This window comes from Trachypithecus francoisi, unplaced genomic scaffold (assembly GCF_009764315.1).
Source record: "Trachypithecus francoisi isolate TF-2019V2 unplaced genomic scaffold, Tfra_2.0 Lachesis_group2, whole genome shotgun sequence".
In the NCBI taxonomy this organism is placed as follows: Eukaryota; Metazoa; Chordata; class Mammalia; order Primates; family Cercopithecidae; genus Trachypithecus; species Trachypithecus francoisi.
In genome coordinates this window covers 168,063,708-168,084,831 of record NW_022681465.1, presented here as the reverse complement: position 1 = coordinate 168,084,831, position 21,124 = coordinate 168,063,708, and positions in this window count along the sequence as shown.

Below are 21,124 nucleotides of genomic sequence, written 5' to 3'. Positions count from 1 at the left end.
ATTGGATGAAAAGATAAAAGAATGTCCTTTTAGCATTGGGACTTGTGATGCCAGGTTAAATACATGATGTCCTATTAAATGTGAATTTCATATAAATAAATAACTTTTCAGTGTATTCTGATAACTAAACAATTATTTGTTGTTTATCTGAAAATCAAATTTCACTGGGGATCCTGTATTTAACTCGCTAAATCTGACACCCAACAGGTATATTTGAAAAGAAAGAGCATATATTTCCTAATGCAATAAGACCTCTTTATATTTGGGACACGCAACATTTGGGACATACTTATACTAAAAATATTATTTCTTGTTTATCTGCAGTTAAAAATTAACTAGGCATCCTGTTTTATTATATCAACCCAACCAATCAGCCAGGCACCCAATTAGAATTATCAGAAAGTCTTATAATCCTAACTGGGATGCCTGGCTGATTGGTTGGGTTAGAAGTAACAGAAAGTAGTAAAGAAAAATTTCAAAGGATGTAAGTAAAAAAGAGCATTCACTTTCCCATGTAAATAAAAACTACAGGACTTCTGTTAAAGCCCCTTATGGCAGGGATTGTATCTTACTTACCCTCTTCCCTCAGTAGCTGTAAAAACGTAAACATTCCCCAGGATCTAGAAATATCACCAAATAGGAGTTTATTGGATTTCTAAAGAACTCTAAATTATGAGAAGTATAGTTATAAATGGAGTCACATTGCTACCCCAACCCCAACCTCCCAGATTCTAGAAGTCTCCAGACCTGCATTCATAATTTGACCCAAAGAGGCCTGGAGGTGTGGGAACTAACCGCGGAAAATTAAAAAAAAAAACAAATTGGAACCCAATAGGCCTACAACCCACCTGGTAGCCCACCCAGTCCATTTCCTGTGGCTTGGGTAGTGTGGAAGGCCAGGCATTCCCCCCAGTGCCAGACTAGTTAGTCTGCCTCTTGTCTGCTTAACTCTCCACCTTGTCCTTGTTCTGTCCCTGGCCTCCTGGCACATGCTGTGATGGGTGTGCCAGTGTTGCCACCTACCTGGTACACATAAAAGAAACCGGGGATGACAGTGTCAATAGAGCCCTGTGGCTCCCGCAGGATGCCTCTCTGCCCCACCTTTGCTGGGGTTGGCCTACCAGAAGCTGGCATCTGCAGAACTGCTTTTACTAAGTTTTCCCCAGAATAATTCTCTTCCTCATGCCCACGGCCACATTTTCACTTGACACATTTTCTACTTACCTTTAATCCTCTGATATCCAGTCAGATCCTAATCCTGGAGCTTAATGCATTTGATGAAATGTTTGTTTTGGACAAGATTCGAGTTGAAACTTTGAAAAAGCCAACGGTAAACAGAAACCTTTTCTTGCCCATTATCTACTTAAGTTATTCTGCTCTACACCCGAGATTTCCTGCTTTAAGATAAGCGTGGATAAAGCTTTTATGACTTAACTCCAAGCATTCAGGCCTGTGAAAATCTTGTAGGTGACCTGGATTTCCCCTGTACCTACTTTCACACCCATAGCAGATGGTGGTAAGGAATGTGGAAGAAGGGAGCGATTTTAATAATGAGTATCAGGGTCCATTCCATCACTGAGTTTCTTGAGTAAGTTTTCTTACTTCTCTATTCTAATATCCTTAAGCAACACAACTTTCTGAGTATTTACCACACAGTAGGTTTTCAAATATTTGTTTTCTTCTCTGTAGGCAGTCCCTGATGGAAATACACTCAGCTTTCAAATGAACGTAAGGCTAGCAATATTTCAAAATGGAAAGTCCCCAAGAAGGGCCTCCCAGGGGGTTATTTTCTGTCTGTGTTTCATAGTCCCGGGAATTATTTTCTGATTGTAGTAACGTGGCCCAAAACAATCAGATGATTGATCCATCAAACACGTCAGATCATTGCCCAGTGACGATGATGAATAATTGCCCAGTGGCCAATGCAGTCATACGACATATATGAATAATGTCTATTTACTCTTTAACTCCATTAAAAGTAGAGTTCTCAAAACAGAATTTTGAAAATACAAATAAAATATTCCTAATCAGTAGGTTTAAAAAACTAGATTAATTACTATGGGAACATTATGGATTTTCTTCCTTAAATTTGTTTAAATTGGCTATTCTCCTAACTAGAAATCTTTAGGAAAGTCCTCCCTAAAACCAGAACAGATCTATCGACCCTTTGAAGACTAAGCCCCACAAGATCCTATGAAACTTTTCTATTCTTGTATTCAACTCTTTCAAGCTTGCTCCTTATCACTGAGCTATTTTTTTCTAATCTCATCATAATGTTCCCAAATTGCCTCTGTTGGTAAATTATTCATATAAGGCAAAAGCTTTTAAATAGATTTGACAAGACAACTTCTTTAGCAAAGTCATTAAGATAAGAGACCTCAGCAGGGATGGAAGTTATTCAGATTAGACACCCCTCGCTGTGTGAGCTGTGGTTTTTCTGTTCTCTTTCTCTCACTTCCTCACCTTCTTCTTCTTCTTCTTCTTTTTTTTTTTTGGTGTCTTTAACTAAATGTCATTCGGTATAACAAATCACCACTTTGCCACAAGTAATGTAGGTTTCTGGCAGCGTGCAAAACCGTTTCGCTTGCAGTATTATAAAACATTCAACATGGAAACGTAGCCAGAGGAAAAAAATTCATTCAAAGTTCAGAGGTGATTTTAGAGACAGTGAATATTAAAGACAACCCCTTTTTGGAGATTCTGGTGACAGCAGCAATGGAAGAATTAGGTTAAGACTGGGTGCAGTATGTGTGTTTGCCCAAGATAAACACATGAATGGCATTCTCTAAAAGCACATATGTGCCTATTTAGACAATATTTAGTGGCTGCAGAATTTTCATGCTAACAAAAAACATATGTTCAGGCTTCCGTGTTACTAGTTGATGACCTCAAAATCCACTGTCAGCCTGCACTGAAAAGGATCCACATAGTTTATTCTGTGGGGCTTATAGGCAATGAAGTTTAAGGGGCAATCTGGGTAGGGAGAACATGGTATCAGCTAAATTATGATTTTTTTTTTTTTTTTTTTTTTTTTTTTTGAGACGGAGTCTTGCTCTGTCGCCCAGGCTGGAGTGCAGTGGCCGGATCTCAGCTCACTGCAAGCTCCGCCTCCCGGGTTTACGCCATTCTCCTGCCTCAGCCTCCCAAGTAGCTGGGACTACAGGCGCCCGCCACCTCGCCCGGCTAGTTTTTTTTTTTTTTTTTTTTTTTTTTTTTTTTTTGTACTTTTTAGTAGAGACGGGGTTTCACCATGTTAGCCAGGATGGTCTCGATCTCCTGACCTTGTGATCCGCCCGCCTCGGCCTCCCAAAGTGCTGGGATTACAGGCTCGAGCCACCGCGCCCGGCCAATTATGATATTATTTAGGAAGCAGGACACAACCAGAACTTCCAAGTTTCTGGCTGGCTGTTCAGAGCTTCCTCTCCATATATCATTAATTAATCCAACTCCACACATAATTATAGGCAATTTGCAAGAAATGTGGTGTTAATGATTAAACAATTCTGACTGTAGAACTTTACGGTATCAATTGTGTTTACGAAACTGGGAAATAACCCAGGTTTGAGAAAATACCTTATTCATGAACAATGCATCTACTTTTATTGTTATCATGTCTTAAGCATTCCAACTTGTCAAAAATTGTCGGGAAAGACATAATCATGGCACTCCTATTTCCCTTCTGAAAAGAAAAGACTCAGTGTGTGGAGAGCGAAGGCTGAACTCAGCAATTCCTCTTGGATCACACGGCTCTCCTGAGACATCTGCTGAGGCCACCCTGTGCTGTGGGCAAGCACCACAGACCCAGGCAGGGGGCAAAATGGGACTGGAAGGATGAAACAAAGGAGCAACCCATGCCAACAGCCAGGGCTTTTCTCTGCAGATAGGTCAATACTCTTTTTTGGATTTTACGTCACTGTCTGCTGAGAGAGTAAGCATTATGGCTCTTGAAAGACAGAGGCCCTATTTTTTCTTCATGACATTTTACATCTTAGAAAAGTTGTTAAGTTGCCTCTTATCTGAAGGTCACAAAGAGTCAATCCATAGGCTACACGCAACCTCAGATATGTTTCACTGAACACATAAAATTATTATTTTTTTAGTTTGTATTCATTGTAAACTTTAATAATAATGAGATGCTGGTGGGGAATGCTGATAATGGGGGAAGCTGTGAGTGTGGGAGGGGAGAGAAGGGGATATGTGAAAAATCTCTGTGTCTTCTGCTCAACTTTGCAATGAGCCTAAAACTGCTCTAAAAATAGTCCATTAAAAATGACAAGATTCCATACATCTGCATCTGTTTCTGTTTTTTGTTTTTGTTTTTGTTTTGTTTTGTTTTTTCCCACCTAGAGTAGAGGTTGGAGCACCATTTGGAGCTGAGTTTTTGCTGTCTTCTTGAGATCTGGTAAACCAGTTCAGCACAGTCTCAGTCCAGCCTGCAAACTTCCCTTATGTACTTAGCCAACCTGGGTCCTGTTGGCTTTAGAGAGTCAAATTCCAACTCCACACACACAGAGATATTTGACTCTCTAAAGCTCTGCTTTAGCCCAGCCCACTAATTTATTTTGATGTTTTGATATATGTACACATTATGAAATGGTTAAATCAAGCTAATTAAAATAGCTATCACTTCAGATACTAATATTTTGGCATGGGAACATTTAAAAATCTACTCTTCTAGTAATTTTGAAATAAGCACCACCTTATCATTAACCATAGACACCATGAGGTGTAATAGATCTCAAACATTGATTCCTCCTGTCTATCTCAAAGACACCTCCCCTCCTTCTTCCAGCCCTGGTAACCCTCATTCTACTCTCTCCTTCTATGAGTTAGATGTTTTTAGATTCCACATATATGGAGATCATGCAGTATTTTTTCTACTTCTCTTTTTTGATATTCCACCTGGTCATGATTCCCAAATACTGATTACAATGGCACAGCATAATTACAACAGTCATTACTATGAAATACACCTTTTTCAATGAATAAAATTATAGTATTATAATAATATGTCAAATATACAATGGAAACTAAACCTCAAGTGCTTTATAATTTTCAGAATGCTTTTACATTGATATTGGTGACATTTAGCAATGGAAATTTTGAAAGTTTCACAATATTTTCAAACAATGCAATGTGTTGATTAAAGTCAGGTTTAAAAGCAATGCAGAGAGAAAAAATGCAGCAGCCAAATTCTTATATTATTTATTAAGCAGGACTCAAAGGAAAACTAAGAACTTCAATGTTTCTGCCCAGCTGTTCAGAGTTTCCTCTTCATATATAATTACAAGTGTGCTCGTCAGAATTGAAAAAATATATAAATTGATTTTGGGTTTGAATCCAATTTGCTTGTGGCCAATAGGATAGATCATGCCTTTGTCACACCTTTGAACAGGTTTCTGTTTAACATTAGACGTTGAATCAGATGATTCTGAAAAGTCTATGATTCTTTGATAGTTGGAATCTGATGAAAATGTTATTAAGACTCTGTAGTTGCTAGATGCAGATCATTGTGTGCAATGGGCTGTTGAGAGAGTACGCTTAAAGCTGTGAGTCTCTGCTTTCAACATCCCCCAGCTGCACCTGCACGTCTCCACTTTTCACAGCCTGAGGTAACCACCAATAGAAGCTTGATCTTGGAATATTGCCTGGCCTCTGAGCCCAAGCAAATCGATAATCAATGAAACTTTCAAACTCTGGGAGACTCCATTCTGCCTTTATTCCTACACAAGGATGGCCATTCACAATGGTATGGTACTAAAAGATGGTACCAAGACTGAGGCTCTCAAAATTCAAACTTGACAACTCAGGTTTAATAGGTGTCTTCAGCCCTCCTATGTGACATAGTCTCAAACTGTCAGGGATATTGTCTGAGCACCAAAATGTTGCCATTAAAAAGTTTTATTACCTCTTTCCTCTTGCCAAGTCTTCACCCCATTCTCATATGTGTTATCAGTGAAAAACTGTGGAATACATGAGGGATAACGGGAATACAAGAAACAGAGAGGGTTGGAAAGTTGACATTTAGGCACAGACTCCACAAAAGTCCTGACTCTCGTCCATGGACCCACGATTCCTACTTCCCTGCTCTGATCTGCATATCCACATACACAGAATCCCATCTTTCTCTTAATTCAAGATTCAAGCTTCTGCTCTGGAAATCATGAAGATACAACGGCCCAAGATTCTGTAAGTTCAATACCTCTGTTTTTCATTTTAAAATGAACAAGTTGGACTGATCTCTGAAACCAAAAGACAAAGGTTCTAAGATCTTGTAAGTTGTTAATTAATTAGCAAAATCCTATATATTCAGAAATATAATATCTTGACATAGTAGAGAAGCTGCCATGTGAATAACATTCACATGAAGAATGGCTATCGTTTCTTCCATGTTGACTCTGGTTTTCAAAGATTACAGTATCATTTCAGGTTGGGTCAACAAATATTTCTTTAGCCTTATTAGACATTGGGGGCATAGATATGCAATCAATCATTCTAGAAATATTTGAGGAGATAACATTTGAATTAACACATAAATGTTGTGTCTAGGCAGAGAAAACAGCAAACACAAAGACTCTAAGCCCTAAGTTTGGCACACTGGAAGAATCTGAAGAACATGAAGAAGGCCAGTGTTTGCAGAGGAGCATAGTGGAAAATAAGACCTGGCAGGAGGCCAGGATCTGATCATATAGTCCAGTGAAATGCAAAGCATTTCACTGGGAGTGCAACTTGAAATTGTATTCTAAGTGCTGCTGGAGAAGCAGAGAAGAGCAGCATCTAACTCAACAAGATTGATGGAGTAAGGCAACCTGAATGAACTGAAAAAGTTTACAGCTGAGCCGAGTCTTAAAGGATTAGCATGTTTTAACAGAAGAAAAAGAATAAGCAAAAAGATTGGAAAGGAAAAGGAAAACAGGAGAAAGGACTGCTAAACCATAAAATAGAAGCTAGGAATGGCAGCACGTGACACTAGAGAAGTGGTAAGTGCTGGAAATGTTGATATTACAATCATAGCTACTCAGGACTATGAAACACATTTGCTGGCTGTATGCTAGAATTCTGTATTTTATTAGATTAAGGGTGTGGTGAAAGGGCTTACAATCTTATGCAATGTATTTTTCTTCTCAGCATCTAGCATAGAACTGGTAAATATTCAATAAATATTTGTGGATTGAGTATCAAATCTCACTGACCATTTTCTATTCATTTCTGCCAATGAATCACCAGGATGTTCACCACACTGGGTAGGTCAAGAGAACTTCTTGGTAGGAATTGATCATTGCTGCTTAGAATTCATGGTGAAATAGTGTTCAAAGTGCCCCATCACCTCCCTTATTTCTGGCCTATAAAATTAACAAAGCATCCAACTTGTTAAGATGACTTGTCTTGCTTAAGTAATGCATTATTACCTTACTTGAAGCGCAAGGCAACTTCCTTAAGGAAGAAGATTTCATAGGAAATAGTAATAACTTACATATAAAAAGAGCTTTATAGTTTTCAAAATGCTTCTACATATAGAATATTATATACTTACCGCAACTCTTTGAGTTTGGTAAAGTAGATACTATCATTTTCATTTTATTTTTATGAAAACTAAGACTCAGAGAGCTCACACAACTAATACAGTGCAGCCATGATGACAACTGAGGCCTTTGACTCTCATATTTTTGTCACCTTGTGGTTTTCATGAAGAATAATTTTAGGAAAGACAAATGCATCATAATTGTATTACTTAAGTAGAAAAAGGGGCAATGAATTTACTATAAGCTAATTGTGTGTGTAAAAGATCTGCATCTGTTCTTCCATTCCTTTATTGAGCAAATATTAATCCAGTGCCTACTATGTTCCAAGTACATTTCTATTCACTGGGGATATAGCAAAACAAACAAAAATAAGTGACCTCATGTTGTTTACAACTTAGAGGAGATGGACAATAATCGAGTAAGTTATGTAGGATGTCAGAGGATCATAAGTGTCATGGGTAATAATAAAGCAGAGAACAGAGATGGGAACAGTAAGGTGGGTGGGTGTGATTTAAATAGGAAGGTCAGGAAAAGCATCACTGAGATTATGGCATTTGAGCAAAAGTCTGAGGAAGGCTTTGCAGTGAGCTAAGTAGATAGCTGGGGCAAGAGCATGTCAGGCAGATAGAATAGTAATTGCCAAGACCCTGAGGTTGCAGAATTCCTGGCTTGTTGGAAGGAAAGCAAGTGGGTCCATGTGTCTGAGCAGAGGGTAGGATTGGAAGGAGATGCAGTTAAAGTTAATGATGTGTGTGCTGGGTTGGGGAAGCCACTGGAGAATTTTGAGCAGAAGATTGACATAATCTGCCTTACCTTTTAAGAGGATTATTCTGCCTGCTGCGGAAAGAATAGTCTATATGGAGAAGCTGGTAATATCGGTTGTAGCAAGACTAATATAGAGATTGTTCCAATAATCAAAGCAAGAGATCACATTGACTGAGTCCAGGGTGGTGTCAGTTGAGAATGTGAGAAGTGGTTGGGTTGAGAATATATTTGGAAAGTGGGGCCAAAATAATATGCTAAAGAATTAAATGTAAATTATGAGAAGCAACTTTTATTTTGAGTCCACAGTATGTGTCATGAACTTGGTTAAGAAACGGCAATGTCATGATGCCGCTGACAGACCGGGCTCCTGACTTTGAGTTTACAGCCTTGCCTATTCCTTATGACTGGCCACTTTCCAATTTGGCAAGTGACCATGTGGACCAAAACGACCTCATTTGTTTCAGTGTTTCTCTGTTACCACAGTTCTAACTAACCATGCGTCACCTCAGGTCTGAGCAAGTCAATTATTTTCACTGGGCTTCAATTTCCTCATAGGAGGTTGATAAAATAAACAAACTAGGGTGTCTTTTAGCTTCAATGTTCTAACAGTTCATGTATCTTTTAAAAGCAGGAGGAGGGATCTTTTTCACTATTTTTTGTGGGATGGGACTGCATATTTTAGGGAACATAGGCTCTCTCCAAGAATTGGAAGTGTTGGGACCAGGGGACATGAGAAGACCTCTCCTGAATCTGTGCCCTCTCCTAAAACCATGTGATTGCAAACACATCTGTCACTGACTCTCTGAGCTGCAGTCAACAACCTGATAAAGCACTGCCTCCAACATACAGAAAAAAATGAGACTCAAGGGAGTTCTCACTGTAGAGAAATCCCTTGCTGCTTTCTTATAATGCCAGGAGTGCAGTGAAGCAAGATGCTTGGCTCACTATTCTCCAACACAAGTTTCAAGAGCTAGGTTTATAGCCCAACTCTGGACTTGGCCTCTATGTGTTCCAGCTTGATCTCTCCATGCTGGCGAAAGTCCTTGTTTTTGTCTCATTTTCTCAATATTTACCTTTACTATTTCTTCCCCTTCATCTCATCAGTAGAGAAAACCACTGCAGGGAAGAATTCTTCCTCCCACTCTGAGTGTTTGAGTCTGCTAAATAAATGGACAGCAGGCAGATTAACAGAAGAAAAGGCATACAAATATGTTGACATGTGAGAGGTTGAGCAGGAGGATTGCTTGAAGCCAGCAGTTTGAGACCAATCTAGGAAATAAAGCGAGACCCTTGTCTCTACAAAAAAAACCCTGAAAATTAACAACAACAAAAAAATAGATGGGGGTGATGGTGCACGCCTGTCATCCCAGCTACTGGAAAGACTGAGGCAGGAGGATCACTTGAGCCCAGGAGTTTGAGGCTGCAGTGAGCTATTAATAGAACTGTGCAGCTGCACTCCAATCTGGCCAACAGTGAGATCCTGTCTCAAATAAATAAATAAATAAATAAATAAATAAATGGAGAATCACTTGAACCCAGGAGTTTGAGGCTGCAGTGAACTATTAATATAATTGTGCAGCTGCATTCCAGCCTGGGCAACAGTGGGATCCTATCTCAAATAAATAAATAAATAAATAAATAAATAAGCAAGCATGGAGCCATACAAAATATGAGACTCAGAGAAGGGCCAGATGATTGAGGAGCTTCAATGTCCTCTTCACAGAGGAGAGAGAAATGGAAGATGTAGGAAATCGTGAGGGGAAGGGAAAAGAATAAGCCCAAAGAACAGATAATGAAAGGCCTGGGACAATGTTCCTCTGAGCTCTGGAATAGATGGCAAGAAGGTGAGGGGCAGAACTTCATTGTGAACAAAGGTTATCTTATTACACAGATGAAGTTTGTCAGGTAATTTCTCAGAGCTGCCTTCAAAAGAATAGATGAAAACTCTGTCAAGGTGTGGGGTTGTCCTTTAGTCTTTTTTCCTCCCCAGTGGTTAATCTTTCCTGGTCATTTGATGAGATTCCAAGAGAGACAGTCTTCAAACAATTGCATTTCTTTTGGAAAGATGTTTCCTACTAAGATGAAATTTTAGTCCCTCCCCATGCTTAGCAGGAGGAAAAACAAGACAGAGTTAGAAAGTCCTTGGTTCTGAGACAGCTTCTAATGCCTTCCAATTTCTTTTCATTTGAAGTGTTGAGCATGTCAAAGCACCATAGTTTGGGGTATAATTCTCTATGCTCTGTTGGAACTCAGAGAGTGATAACTCAAAGTGAAGGCCACAGAAGCCACCTTAGAAGCAAGGATTTTTTTCCAAATTTCTTCTGCCCTGCTGTCTCTCAGTCTCATTCTCCCCTAAAGCAAGTCATAGAAATTGGAATTCCTCTTCCCCAAGGTGGGTCATAAAAACCAGAACCCATTTTCCCCAAATCCCACCATAAAAATGAAAAAGATAAGAATGAAAAAGATTCCTCTTTTACCCACCTTTCTATGTAAGAACTGGCCATAAAGAAATTCTCTGACCTACCATATTTGATTATAGGTCAAAAGAGACCCATTCTAGAAAGGGTCCTGCCCCATATCTGGAAGGAAGGATCACTGCAGAGAGGCCAAGAAGAATCTGAACAGACAGGTCTTTTTAAAAATTATTTTTAAATATATGTGTGTGTGTGTATATTTTATAAAATAGAGACAGGATCTTAGTATGTTGCCCAAGCTGTCTTGAACTCCTGGGCTCAAATGATGCTCCTGCCTCAGTCTCCTAAAGTGTTGGGATTACAGGTGTGAGCCACTGCACCCCACCTGAACAGACAGGTCTTGCTGCTCCCACCTTCTATTACCGTTAGATCTAGGTTTTTTGTGCAATCATACTACTAAATGGTTGTTTGTGATTTATTAAACCTAAGCATAAAAATGAGTACTTCATCCTGGGTCTTTGAAGCTCCCATGTCATGTGAAACTATGATTAAATAAATGTATTATGCTTTTCTCTTGTTAACCTATCATTGTTACAGGGATGTCAGCCATGACTCTTGTGATGGAGAGGAAAGGGACCTTTCTGCCCTGCCCTCACAGCCCCAACATGACACAGACTTGGGATGATACAGTCTAACCACCACATCCACTCTCACCACCTTAACAGAAGTCCAGCTGGGGAAACAGGAGCAGAACAACCATGATGCAGAGCATTGAAAAAGACAGTGACTCAGTGATATCCAAACCATTTGACCTGCTGCTGCAGATCGGCACTCAGCCTACAGAGATGCACAGGAACTGATGGGCTCCCCCTGCCTCCTCCATGGTTCCCCACCGTTCACTTCTCACAGCTGTGTCCCTGTTCTTCACCACTCAGGTTCCTACCTGCCCCCTCCACATTTTTTGAGATGGAGTTTTGCTCTTGTTGCCCAGGTTGGAGTGCAATGGTGCAATCTCGGCTCACTGCAACCTCTGCCTCCTGGGTTCAAGCAATTCTCCTGCCTCAACCTTCCAAGTAGACGGGATTACAGACATGCACCACCATGCCTGGCTAATTTTGTATTTGTTTAGTAGAGATGGGGTTTCTCCATGTTAGTCAGGCTGGTCTCGAACTCCCTACTTCAGGTGATCCACTCGCCTTGACCTCCCAAAGTGCTGAAATTATAAGCGTGAGCCCCCGTGCCCGGCCCAGCCCCTCCACATTAATGAATGATGCCAACTTCTGTGTCTCCAAACTCAGCTAACCCTCTTGGCGAGTGTAGCCTTTCTTTTTCCTGTCAAATGAATCCATTCAGGGTTCTCTGAGTTAAAAAATAAAACAGCATGGCCCTTTTGGTACTACTTTGGCCTTGAGATCAGCTCATCCCTTCCTTCAACTGGCCTTATATACAGAACCTGGAAAAAAGGTATAACTTAAAAAATAAGTCATGCTTCAGCATGCTTCAGTCCCATGACCCCACCCCTTTTTGCTTTCATGAAAAATCTTTCTTATGGGAAAAGTTTGACCCAAGGCACAATGAATTCCTGCAGTTAACAGCAGGCATGGACTGTTGCAGCCTGGCCAACTATTCCTGCAGAAGTTGGAGTTCTTTATCCCATTCCCTTGGCCTTTTTTATCTGGTTTCTGTCCTTATTTTCTGCTATCAAGGGAGTATTGCTTCTCTACCCTCTCCCCTCCTCTGCAGCTTCAGAATTGTTTTGAACTCCTCCCATCTGTATCTCTTACTGTAGGTTCTCTGCTTCAGATAGGTCCATTGTTAATGCAGGTTCATGTTTACTTTCTATACAGTCCTGTGCCTCTTCCAATGGCTGGAAGGTTTTTGCTAGATATGCTTATAAATGTTTGTATGTGGGAGGAGTTTGTTATTATTTTTAAAGCAAAAATCTCTTACAGCACTGTGTAGCCCTTGCCAGGGGAAGTCACAATCTGCCTGCCTCTTTACCAGAAAAAAACTACATCCCGTCATTCCTTGAGCTGTGGCCAGGGCCAGCATGTGGCACTGGCCTGGGGCCAAGAGGACTCTGCTACTGGCAGGGAGGTGGTGACAGGATGAGGGGGCTCAGAAGCCTCTCATCACACTTTCTCGGGGAAGCGAGTCCAAATTCATTTCCCTGGTTCATGCATTCCATTATACTCAAAGCCAGCAAGCACCACATAAAGTGATGATTTTTAAGTACACTTAAAACTAGAGTATTGTTTTCTCATGATGACGTTCAGTAAATTACGGGGGAGGAAAGGTGTCGGGAGCTTTCTCTGGGCACAGAAACGTGTAGTTACGCCTTGGGGATTAGGAAATAAAATGAATGGTGGTGATCTGGCCTCCAGGTGGAGGCGAGGAGAGAGGAGGTGTTACAGGTTTCTTTGCCAAGTGGTGGTTCTGACTTGCCAGGATCTTTCTGGAGTAGCTCCTGCTTTCCTGGGAAAGTCCAGCATCCAAGTGGCACCAGCCAGATGTGAGAAAAGCCTTCAAGCTGCCCACAGCCCCTCCTCTGGCTGGGAACTGAAATGGCAAGTCCACCTGGCTTTGTAAAAACAAAGAGGTCCTTCTCTCTGCCTATAGCTTTATGGGTTGGCAGCTCCGGAAAAGCCTCCCTTTGATCTTGAGCTTTGAAGGGATCAAACAAGCTGCTTTAATGGGCGGGAATGCAGCTCTGAAAATCCTACCTTTTGTCAGTAAAGCATTTCTCTTTTTCCTCCTGGGGCAGGTGCAATGGAGGATGTAGTCTGCTTTCCAGGCCCTGAGCCAGATGTTCCTTCTTGCAACAAGTAGAACAAAGGAGTGAAAGTGAGATCAGGGCAGTCACTGACAAGGCCTTGTCCACAAATGAGCTTTGCCGGGTTTGAGAGTTAGTTCTTGATGTGTTCCTTCCTGAAACCTGCTTTAACTACACTGCATTTTACAAAGGCCAGAAATCAGCTGCTTTGGTGTTAACTGTGCTGATCATGACTTCTCCAAGCTTTTAGATTTTGTTTGGAAGAGGGCTCACCTTTAAGCAATGGGATTTGGGCTAACATCCTTTGATTTATGAGATACGCTTTCCAACCCTTTACAGCCTAGGATCGCAGACTCCTTCTGAATGCCAAAACAGCCTTTAAATAACCACTCTTATTCCCTTAGCCTATGCTGCTACTATGACAGCAGAAATAGAAAAAAGAAAGATTGGATTATGTTTTTGTTTCCTGAGGACCTTTCCACATCACTCTAAGGAGATGCTGTTAACATCTCACATCAGATAGAGAATACATTTCTCCAGCTTACCTGAAATAAGTAGATTCACCACATCCTCTAATTCCTGAATAACTTGAACACTGTTCCCTTATAAAATGTTTTCTAGAAATTGCCTTAAATGCCTTTAGGGAAGAGATACTGGTGATTATGCCTCCAAATGATTCCATAACTATTCAAGCTGGCAGTTGAAGTTTTCTTGGTGATTCTTATTTTCATTAAGCATCTTTTGAAACTGGATCCCCCAAGGTAGGTTCTGCAAATCCCTAGACCCAGGACATGTTTCTTGAAAAGAGTGCTCCATGGCCAAAGTATTTAGCAAAACATTTAGGTTTTTTGTCTGCTTTATTTTTAAAATTTATTGTATTTTTTTAGAGACAGAGTCTCATGTTGTCACCCAGGCTATAGTGCAGTGACCTGATCACGGTTTGACACTCTCTGCCTCCAGGGACTCAAGTGATCTAATTGCCTCAGCCTCTTGAGTAGCTGGGACAACAGGTGCATGCCACCATGCCTGGTTAATTTTTCTATTTTTTTGGGTAGAGACAGGGTTTTACTGTGTTGCCCAGGACAGTCTCAAACTCCCAGGCTCAAGAGATCCTCCTTCCATGGCCTCCCAAAGTGCTGGGATTATAGGCATGAGCCACCACACTTGACCCGGTTAGGGAAACATTTGAATACCACAGCTTTCTCTTGAAATTCTCACTGTGCATTGAATGTAAGTCTCCTAGAAGAGACTTGTTAAATATTCAACCCATGTTTTCCCAAATCACTTGGGCAGGGGCAATGTTTTGCCACAAAATGTTTAATATCCCTAGAACTAACTCTTGGGGAAACAGAGTCTAAGATATTTTTCCTTAGAGCACAATCACAGGGTCTACATGTAGCACTTTCTTAACAGATTCACAGATTTGTTCCTAAGGACTATGACCTGGTAGATCAGAAGTGGGAGCCGGGTTTTAAACAAGGACCCCAGGTGATTCTTAAAGTGAGATAAGTTTGAGAAATTCTGGCTTTCTATATACATATCCCCTGCACTTCCTACCTACCTCCCCTCACACATACAAACACACAAATATATATGCTAGTTATGAAAGCACACCATAAAATATACAAACTCCTGAAGGTAACAGAGAGAATTTCTTCTTGCAGAAAGGAGGCAGAGATAACGTAGGCAAGCTGAAGCATACAAAGTGCACCTTTTTATTGCCAAGCCTTTAAGAATAATGAGCATATCAGCCTAAGAGAGTACAGGACAAGTCAGCCACACCAGGTGCCCAGGAGGTGGCACAGGACAGTGGTGAAGCTTGCAGACCTAGAATGAGGTCCCCACAACCCGGGTTTATGATCCCTATTCTGCTGCTCTACATTTTCCAAACCTCAATTTCCTTATCTGCAAAATCAGGAATGATAAAAAAAAATAGTATTTCCCTTACACAAACTATTATAAAGGACTAAATGAGACAACACAAGTAAATTGTTTAGTATAACACCTGACATGTCATGCTAAGCAATTTGCTTAATGTTTGCTATTATTTTTAAGCAAAGATTTTAGGAGGCATGAAAATACGTGAAAAAGGAAAAGTGAGGGTGGAGAGAGCTTGTCTTTGGATACTCAGAAAATCACCCAGCAGAAGTCTCTCCTGAGTAAAACACAAAATAGGAAATGACGAGCTTACTTTCTGCCTTACCTCTGTTGCTGTCAGTGGCTCCCAGACTCCTACAGTTTGAGTTGTTTAGACTTTCTGGATATTCCCCTTGTTCCCCATGCTTTTAAACCTTCTGAGTTCCAGGCTACCAGCACCCAGAGCTCACCTCAACTTCCCCAGCAAACCAGTGCAAGGCAGCACAAAAAGGGTTCCAGGTATGTTTCTAAACAAATAAGAACTGCCAAGGCTTGGTGCTGATATGAAATTATCATCAACCATTCACGGATTGGTAGTATTTATCATGTTGTTAGCATTGTAAATTTGTACCATTGTAGATAGGAGTCACACAGCTTGGGGCCCTGTACCTTCACCTATTGTTTTCCCCGTGTTATGATAAATTTCCAGCAACACTTGATTAAAACTGCCAATTTGTTGAGAATAAAGAGAATCTCTCGACGCCACCAGGACTAATTACGTTGTCCTTGCCAAAGGGGTAGTTGAATAATTGCATGCGATTATTGCACAGGCATGGCGCTTTTCACATCAGTAGCAAAGCAATGAAGATTGATTCCCTTTAATTAATCATTCAAAAATAGTCCCCTTGTATCATTCCCCAAATAGGAGGGAGCATGTTCCTACATCTTTCTTCCAAAAGACGCCTGGATGCAATTGGTTCCCTGATGAGATATCAAAATGTGTGTGCCTGTCCGAGATAGGAGGACCTTCTCCATAATTGATTGTGGATCCTATTCTGATTCTTTATCCTCAGTTCTGAACTCTCTTTGTAATCTTAACAGCCCGGAGCACATTTACATAGCTTTCATTAATTGTACTCTGGCTTCTCATTAGAAAAGAAGGGAACAACTTTTATCAGATCCATATAGGCTTTATTTTGCATTTCTACTAACATGATACATTGGGCTTATGTATTCTTAGTGTTTGGTGTGGAGGACCAAGGCTTTATAGGACCCTATATTATTAGAAGGCATTGATATACACTCTTATGTATTATTTGCACTGTTTCTTGCTGTTTCCCACAGTCTCCAAATTCAGCCTTGCTTATGTTTTTTATTGTTGTTTCTGCTTGTTTCTTTTTTTTGTTTGTCCATTTTGTTTTGTTTGTTTGTTTGTTTTTACAGAGTCTCACACTCTGTCACCCAAGCTGGAGTGCAGTGGCGCAATGATAGCTAACTCCAGCCTCCACCTCCCAGGCTTAAGCCATCCTCCCACCTCAGTCTTCCAAGTAGCTGGGACTATAGGTATGTGCCACTATGCCTGGCTACTTTTGTAATTTTTGTAGAGATGGAGTCTCTCCATGTTGCCCAGGCTGGTCTCAAACTCCTAGACTCAGGTGATCTTCCTACGATGGCCTCCTAAAGTGCTGGGACTACAGGTGTGACCCACTGGCCCAATCTTGTTTATGTTTCAAAAACCCTATGTCAACCAGGTGCGGTGGCTCACACCTGTAATCCCAGTACTTTGGGAGGCTGAGGCAGGCAGATCACGAAGTCTGGAGTTCGAGACCATCCTGGATAACACAGTGAAACCCCTTCTCTACTAAAATATTAGCCGTGCATGCGGCCACGCACCTGTAGTCCCAGCTACTCAGGAGACTGAGGCAGGAGAACTGCTTGAACCCAGGAGGTGGAGGTTGCAGTGAGCTGAAATCACACCACCATACTCCACACAGCCTGGGCAACAAAGCAAGACTCCGTCTCAAAAAAAATAAAATAAAGAAAAAGAAAACCCTATGTCTACTTTATCAGCTCAGCCTTTTAAATTTTAAGACACATTAACTTGTTATCTTGAAATATTGCTTGTTTTTTTCACATACCCTTATCACCATGACTGTTAAAAAGTCTCTGCTCTGGAAAAAGATTCAATTAGCAATATTTATTTATGGTGTTCTGCAAAAGAATTTTCCTTGATGCTTGTAGTGATGCTGAAGAAGGAGGATGATATGTTTGGCTCCGTGTCCCCACCCAAATCTCATCTCAAAATGTAATCCTCGCATGTCAAGGGAGGAACATGTAATCCTCACTTGTTGAGGGAGGGAGGCGGTTGGATCATGGGGGCAGTTTCCCCCATGCTAGTGACTTCTCACCAGATCTGTTAACTTTATAAGCATCTGGCATTTCCCCTACCTGCACTTTTCTCTCGTGCTGCCTTGTGAAGAAGGTGCCTGCTTTCCTTTCGTCTTCTGCCATGATTGTAAGTTTCCTTGGACCTCCCTAAACATTTGGAACTGTGAGTCAATTAAACCTCTTTCCTCTGTAAAATTACCCAGTCTCAGGCATTGCTTTATAGCAGTGTGAAAACAGACTAATACAGAGGATTGTACTGCTTTTTAATTGGGAAGCAAAATTGTGATGTAGGAAATATCCACTATGGGCACATCTCCACTTTCCACACCTGGCTCTCACCATCTCATCGCTCTTCCAACTTCGGAAAATACCATAATAACACATTTTTATATAAACCAGTTTTCAACGTTTTAAGTCACTAGAGGAATAGAGCAAGTGTCCATCTTAGCATAGGCACCCCCTTCATTTTTGCTCTGCACCTTTCTCTCTGAAGCTTTTTCTCCATTTCATTTCACCTCTACCCTCTCCTACTCTGTGGACCAAAGCCCTTGCTCTGTGCCCTTGCTTGTATGGGGTTGTCTTTTTACTAAATTATAGAAACACAGAACTTGAGAGTATCTCAAAGAGCGTCTATTCCAATGTGTTGAATATACAGATGAAAAAACTGAGGTCTCAGAAGAAGTGATGCCCCTGTGAATTTTCAACTGGGTAAAATAAAAGAAAGGAGAAAGAATGATGGGTTAGCCAAACCACAGCTTAGGATAAGTACTACAGGTTTTGGAGTCAACCCTGTATAAAATCTCACCACTGGTGCTAACCTGTATCCCTTGAACCTCAGCTATTACATCAGACATAAATACATGACAACATGTTCTTCCAGAGTTACTGTAAGAATAAGAAGTTATACAGGTAAGGCAATGGGGGCCAAATAGATTATTATGAAAAGATAGGCCAGGTGCAGTGGTTCACGCTTGTAATCCCAGCACTCTGGAAGGCTGAGGTGGGTGGATCATAAGGTCAGGAGTTCGAGACCAGCCTGGCCAAGATGGTGAAACCCCATCTGTACTAAAAATACAAAAATTAGCCGGGAGCAGTGGCAGGCACCTGTGATCCCAGCCACTCTGGAGGCTGAGGCAGGAGAATCGCTTGAACCTGGGTGGCGGAGGTTGCAGTGAGCTAAGATCACACCACTGCACTCCAGCCTGGGTGACAGAGTGAGACTCAGTCTCAAAAAAAAAAAAAGAAGATAGTAAAAATGACAATGATGTTACCAAAGTATAGTGTCTGCTGCCATATTTTCCAGGTCTCAGTGTCTTAAATTTTAAAAAGAACTACAATTAGTTAATCAAAAGCTTCCTTTATTTTCATCCTAGGAGTTTATTTTTACTCTGGGATCAGTCATTAACAAAATGATCTAAGAATAATCTTCACCATGGCTCTCTAAGCTTCTCCTTCATCCTTCTTCTCTCCTTCCATTTTTATATACAGAGAACAGAGCTGGGGTGAGAAGACGAATATATAAATTCAAGTCCCTGCAGCTTTGAACTCATGGGAAGATGAATAGATGTTTCAGGCATCACTCAAAAACCTCCTAGAAGGAAGCTTCTGTTAGCATGCCCCATCTTGCAGATCCTTGCTAGGGCTAGACAGAAGCTTAAATGATGGGACCCAGGGTTAGAGCCCTCTACCTTAGATCTGTCTTTGATTCACCAACTCCCTGTAAAACCATCTCCCATTTTATCCATAAACTGAGATCCTTCTCTTGACAGATGTTTCTTACTTGGCACTGTACATTAGTGATTCTCACATTTGTAATCTGCACCACTTGGAGTTCTTGTTAAACTGCAGATTCTTATTCTGTAGTTCTGAGGCAGGGCCCAAGATTCTGCATTTCTAATGAAGTTTGTGGAGATGGCAATGCTGCTAATCTTTGTGCCATATGAGTGGCAAGGGTATAGGTCATTCTTCCCTGGGTGCTGCTGCTCAGCCATTTTAACTAATATGATTGCTACATCTTTTTAATTGGTTTATAGGAGTAAACACACATCCTCATGTCAAATATATACATATACACACATACACACATATATATATGTTCATTATAATAATAACAAACATAATGATATGTTTATAATACCAATAGTCCACTATTTTATTTTCTTTCATAATGATCTGTACTCATAAGAATGAGGCAGTATATGGGAGGGATGGAGGGGGTGTGGTTCATAAGACACTGAGAAAATTTTCCCAAATCCTTCTTTGCCTTCCCCAGCAATCGCTTCTATGACATCGCTGCTAAGATTTCTCTCATCCCTGAACTAGTGCCTTTCCACTATGGTCCATCTGCCCCGGGCCCAAGCCCCGAGGTAAGCTGCCAATATCCATCAGCCACTTGTGCCTGGCCTTACTCTCATAGGGTTGGCATGAGAACAAAATAGATTAGCATATGCAAAAAGGTTAGAATAGTGTCTGGCAAAGAATAAATACACAGTTTTTTAAAAGTTGCAATTATTATTGCTGTTGTTCTTAGGACATGACTGTCTCTTCACCCCTTCCTCCCCACTCACCACCCTAACACGTTCCTTTGCCCATTCACTAACCTGCCCTATGTATGTGTGCCAAGGGCTATGTTCACAGTGCCTTTCTTGGTGACCAACTGACCCAGAGTTGTGGATTCATGCCAAAAAGTCCTCCCTGTGTCAAGACAAAATTAGAACACATTTAGCTATAGATCAAATTGACTTTTACTCATGATTCATGAATTGGAACCACTTTCATTTTACAAAATTGAATGACAGCATTCCGTGGGCAATAGCAGAGCAGTGGGTTTTGCAAGGTAAAAACAAGGAAATCGAACAATAGAAAAAAAATAAATAAATAAAACTGGGCCAGGCACAGTGGCTCATGCCTGTAATTCTAGCACTTTGGGAGGCTGAGGCAAGAGGATCGCTTGAGGCCTGGAGTCTGACACAAGCCTGGACAAAATCCTGTCTCTACAAAAATAAAAATTAAAAAGATTAGCTGGGTATGGTTACATATACCTGTAAGTCCTAGCTACTTGGGAGGCTGAGTTGGGAGGATCACTCGAGCTCAAGAGGTTCAGGCTGCAATGAGCCATGACTGTGCCATTGCACTCCAGACTGGGCAACAGAGAGAGACCCTGTCTCTCAAAAACAGAAACAACAACAACAAAAAGCGGATGATAGGTTAACATCAGGCTACTTCAGTTTACTTTTTTGTAAGGACTAAAGCAGAGGGGACTTCTTAATTATGCTGACTTGGGAAGATAGGAATCTCCTGCTTTCAGAAGGAAGTAAAAAAAAAAAAAAACCTATTCTATTTTGGGATCTACCTGCTTCCTTTAAGTCTCAGTTTGATTATGTAGTATTTACCATGAATGACTC